This window comes from Mobula hypostoma, chromosome 11 (genome assembly GCF_963921235.1).
Source record: "Mobula hypostoma chromosome 11, sMobHyp1.1, whole genome shotgun sequence".
Classification (NCBI taxonomy): Eukaryota; Metazoa; Chordata; class Chondrichthyes; order Myliobatiformes; family Myliobatidae; genus Mobula; species Mobula hypostoma.
Genome location: NC_086107.1, coordinates 4766275 through 4771723, shown reverse-complemented (window position 1 = coordinate 4771723; position 5449 = coordinate 4766275). Strand labels below are relative to the sequence as shown.

Genomic DNA, 5449 nt, shown 5'->3' with positions numbered 1-5449 from the left:
GTTTTTGAAATGGAAAAGCTGGGGCAATCCCAGTCTCCAGAGCTCAGAAATCCAGGTCTGGTGGTATCAGTTGTCGTGACAAGCTGAGGTCTTTCTTGGTTGCAGTGAACGACTATGACATCTGCTGTGCCTTGTCATGTCCTTCACTCTCCATGAAGTGTTACAGATCCACCATCCTGGCCTTGGATCTCACTGCAGGTCTCATCCAGCCAGTCCACCGGAGCTTACATCACGTGCTAGGACAGGCATGTCCCTGTCTGCCTGGGTATGAGGCCACTGGCTACCCTCACCTGGATCAGGCCACCTGTCAAAGTGGTGTACTGGTGTATGGCTGCTGTCGCATGCAAAAGGCTACTTGGAACCACAGATGAGAGCTGAGAGTCCACTGGGGACACAAGTGAGTGAGCTGCCCCAGAATGGACATGAAAAGCCCCTTCACCGGAGGTGCTAACCCTCCCTGGTCACCTCATATACTCCAGGTCCAGGGGACCATTTCATAGCCTTATAACAGCAGGGTAGAAGCTATTCTTGAGCCAGCTTTTGTACCTTCTGCGCAATGGGAGGGTGAAGAAGAGAAAACGCCCTGGGTGGGTGGGGTGTTTGATTACTTGGGCTGCTTTACGTGAGAAGTGCAGACAGAGAACGTGGAGGGGAGACTAATTTCCGTGATGTGCTAGGCTAACTGTGGAAAAACATCCAATGTCACGAATGGCCTCCCTCATTCCAAATGCTCCTCCGACAATGTCTTGTGAGACCGCTGTGCAAGTGCTGCTGGAGCTGTCTGGAGATTTTTGAGAAGCTGAAATGCGTTCGCTTTATCTTTAAGGAATAAAGATGTGCTTCTCTTTTTGCTGGATGAAGGAACGATTCCCTCACATTGCTGGACGGTATCTAATAAGAAACAAACCATCGATGTGTGAATATCACGGCAAGGTCTCTCACACAAACGGCGCCAAACTGTCAAAGTAAATATTAATGTACCAGATAACAGCGGTCTCCACAGTACATTTGCTACATTTTATGCAAACAGCCTTAATACAGATAATTTCCCCACTGAAGGAAACCGCCAAGCTTTACATTGCTTCTCAGGATTTGTGAAAAGCTTCTTGAGATAATGGCTTGTATTTTGATAGTTATAAGAAGAATCAGAGTTAGAATCAGGTTATTATCACTGATGAAACTTGTTGTTTTGTGACACTTAAGACCCACACCACCAGGTTTAGGAAAAGTTATTACACCTCAACCATCAGGCTCTATGAGCAAGAGGGGATAACTTCACTCAACTTCACTCATCCACCATTGAACTGTTCCCACAACCTATGGGTCACTTTCAAGGAATTTTCTTTTTATGTTCTCCATGTTTGATGTTGTGTGCTGGGGCAGCAGGCTGAGGGTAGCAGACACTAACAGAATCAACAAACTCATTCGTAAGGCCAGTGATGTTGTGGGGATGGAACTGGACTCTCTCACGGTGGTATCTGAAAAGAGGATGCTGTCCAAGTTGCATGCCATCTTGGATAATGTCTCCCATCCACTACGTAATGTACTGGGTGGGCATAGGAGTACATTCAGCCAGAGACTCATTCCACCGAGATGCAACACTGAGCGTCATAGGAAGTCATTCCTGCCTGTGGCCACCAAACTTTACAACTCCTCCCTTGGAGGGTCAGACACCCTGAGCCAATAGGCTGGTCCTGGACTTATTTCATAATTTACATATTACTATTTAACTATTTATGGTTCTATTACTATTTATTATTTAAGGTGCAACTGCAATGAAAACCAATTTCCCCCGGGATCAATAAAGTATGACTATGACTATGACTATGAGCAAGAGGGGATAACTTCACTCAGCTTCACTCATCCACCATTGAACTGTTCCCACAACCTATGGGTCACTTTCAAGGAATTTTCATTTTATGTTTTCCATATTTATTGTTTATTGATTTATTATTACTATTTTCTCTTTTTGGATTTGCACAGTTTGTTGTGTTCTGCGCTCTGATTGCTTATCTGTCTTGTTGTGTGCGTTTTTCAGTGACTCTTGTGTTTCTTTGTATTTACTGTGAATGGCCACAAGAAAATGGATCTCAGGATCGTATATGATGACATATACGTACCTTGATAATAAATTCACTTTTGAACTTTTTAGAACTTTTTTGGGTTTATGGACAGTTCAGGTATCTGATAGCAGAAAGGAAGAAGCTGTTCTTAAAGCACAGTGTAGATCTTCAGATTTCTGCACCTCCTCCCAGTGGGAGTAACACAAAGAGGGATGTCCCCAATGAGGCGAGAGACATTTCTTCTTCATACATGTTAGCAGCTGTACTTAGGGTGTCAGTGGTGGATAGGATGAGCAGCTTCAAGTTCCTGGGCATCAATATCTCAGAGGATCTATCCCAGGTCCAACATTTTGATATAATCATGAAGTAGGCATGCTAGCGGCTGTAAAGATGAATGAGAAAGTTTAGTCCCATTTGTCACACGTACATCGAAAAATCTAAACAGACAGTGAAATATACTTTTTGCATCAAATACAAACAAAAAAATTGTCTGAAAATTGTACTGTACTTCATTTGGAGTTTGAGGAGATTTGATATGTCACCAAAGACTCTTGGGGATTTCTACACATGTATGATGGAGAGCATTCTGACTGGTTGCATCACCAATGCACTGGATCAAAAGAAGATGCAGAGGATTGTAGACAGCCAGCTCCATCACAGGCATAACTCGCTCCACTATCAAGGCACTCCACAGTGCCTAAAGAAGGCAACATCCATCTGTAAATGAGACATCGCTCAATTCTTCACAATCTCATTATCCATGTCTAAAGCACTTTGTAACACAAGATGTTTTATTGATAAATTGATCAGCAAAGGAATTTCCTTCTAAACACACCTCATCACAGTTAAAACACTCAAGAAGCTTAATTTACTGATCATTAGGTTCAGAGACAATAGACAATAGGTGCAGGAGTAGGCCATTCGGCCCTTCGAGCCAGCACCGCCATTCACTGTGATCATGGCTGATCATCCACAATCAGTATCCAGTTCCTGCCTTATCCCCATAACCTTTGATTCCACTATCTTTAAGAGCTCTATCCATCGCTTTTTTGAAAGCATCCAGAGACTTGACCTCCACAGCCTTCTGGGGCAGAGCATTCCATATATCCACCACTCTCTGGGTGAAAAAGTTTTTCCTCAAGTCCGTTCTAAATGGCCTACCCCTTATTCTTAAACTGTGGCCTCTGGTTCTGGACTCACCCATCAGCGGGAACATGCTTCCTGCCTGCAGCGTGTCCAATCCCTTAATAATCTTATATGTTTCAATAAGATCCCCTCTCAGCCTTCTAAATTCCAGAGTATACAAGCCCAGTTGCTCCAATATTTCGACATATGACAGTCCCGCCATCCCAGGACTTAACCTCGTGAACCTACGCTGCACTCCCTCAATAGCAAGAATGTCCTTCTCAAATTTGGAGACCAAAACTGCACACAGTACTCCAGGTGTGGTCTCACCAGGGCCCTGTACAGCTGCAGAAGGATCTCTTTGCTCTTATACTCAATTCCCCTTGTTATGAAGGCCAGCATGCCATTAGCTTTCTTCACCGCCTGCTGTACTTGCATGCTTGCTTTCAGTGACTGATGTACAGGAACACCTAGATCTCGTTGTGCTTCCCCTTTTCCTAACTTGACTCCATTTAGATAATAATCTGCCTTCCCGTTCTTACCACCAAAGTGGATAACCTCACACTTATCCACGTTAAACTGCATCTGCCATGCATCTGCCCACTCACCCAGCCTGTCCAAGTCACCCTGCATTCTCATAACATCCTCCTCACTTTTCTCACTGCCTCCCAGCTTTGTGTCATCAGCAAATTTGCTAATGTTACTTTTAATTCCCTCATCTAAATCATTAATATATATTGTAAACAGCTGCGGTCCCAGCACTGAACCCTGCGGTACCCCACTGGTCACTGCCTGCCATTCCGAAAGGGACCCGTTAATCGCTACTCTTTGTTTTCTGTCAGCCAGCCAATTTTCAATCCATGTCAGTACTCTGCCCCTAATACCATGTGCCCTAATTTTGCCCACTAATCTCCTATGTGGGACTTTATCAAAGGCTTTCTGAAAGTCCAGGTACACTACATCTACTGGCTGGCTCTCCCTTGTCCATTTTCATAGTTACATCCTCAAAAAGTTCCAGAAGATTAGTCAAGCACAATTTCCCCTTCGTAAATCCATGCTAACTCGGACCGATCCTGTTTCTGCTATCCAGATGTGTCGTAATTTCATCTTTTATAATTGACTCCAGCATCTTTCCCACCACTGACGTCAGGCTAACCGGTCTATAATTCCCTGTTTTCTCTCTTCCTCCCTTCTTGAAGAGAGGGACAACATTAGCCACCCTCCAATCCACAGGAACTGATCCTGAATCTATAGAACATTGGAAAATGATTACCAATGCGTCCACGATTTCTAAAGCCACCTCCTTAAGTACCCTGGGATGCAGACCATCAGGTTCAGGAGACTTATCAGCCTTCACACCCAACAGCCTATCCAACACCATTTCCTGCCTAATATAAATTTCCTTCAATTCATCCATTACCCTAGGTCTTTTGGCCACTATTACATCTGGGAGATTGTTTGTGTCTTCCCTAGTGAAGACAGATCCAAAGTACCTGTTCAACTTGTCTGCCATTTCCTTGTTCCCCATAATAAATTCACCCACTTCTGTCTTCAAGGGCCCAATTTTGGTCTTAACTATTTTTTTTCCTTTTCGCATACCTAAAGAAGCTATTACTATCCTCCTTTATATTCTTGGCTAGTTTATCTTCGTACTTCACTTTTTTCTCCGCGTATTGCCCTTTTAGTTACCTTCTGTTGCTCTTTAAAAGTTTCCCAATCCTCCGGCTTCCCACTCGTCTTTGCTATGTTATACTTCTTCTCTTATATTTTTATGCTGTCCATTACTTCCCTTGTCAGCCACGGCCTCCCCTTACTCCCCTTAGGATCTTTCTTCCTCCTTAGAACGAACTGGTCCTGCACTTTCCGCATTATTCCCAGAAACACTTGTCATTGCTGTTCCACTGTCATCCCTGCTAGGGTATCGTCCCATTGAACTTTGGCCAGCTCCTCCCTCATAGCACCATAGTTCCCTTTGTTCAACTGTAATACTGACACTTCCGAGTTTCCTTTCTCCCTCTCAAGTTGTAGATTGAAACTTATCATATTATGGTCACTACCTCCTAATGGCTCCTTTACCTCGAGGTCCCTGATCAAATCCAGTTCAGAGCATTCTCAAGGTGTGATTGACTTTCATGGTAAAGCCCGGCCCTCCGTTGAGCACGTCTACTTGGAGCACTAACACAAGGAATTGGCATCCACCACTAAGAACTGCTGGACATTAAGACCTTGAAGTACAGCAGGTTTACCCATTGGTGTCGGAG

General features: G+C 44.1%; 1 long non-coding RNA gene across 1 annotated transcript in view; it reads right to left on the bottom strand.

The window, feature by feature from the left end:
* Nucleotides 1-312: 312 nt before the first annotated feature.
* The window catches only part of LOC134354219 (uncharacterized), a 10238-nt gene continuing 5101 nt past the window's right edge, over nucleotides 313-5449 (bottom strand). The window contains exons 2-3 of the long non-coding RNA XR_010019732.1: nucleotides 2121-2445; nucleotides 313-891 (exon numbers count right to left, since the gene is read on the bottom strand). This is a non-coding gene — a long non-coding RNA (uncharacterized LOC134354219). The remainder of the gene's footprint in view (nucleotides 892-2120; nucleotides 2446-5449) is intronic.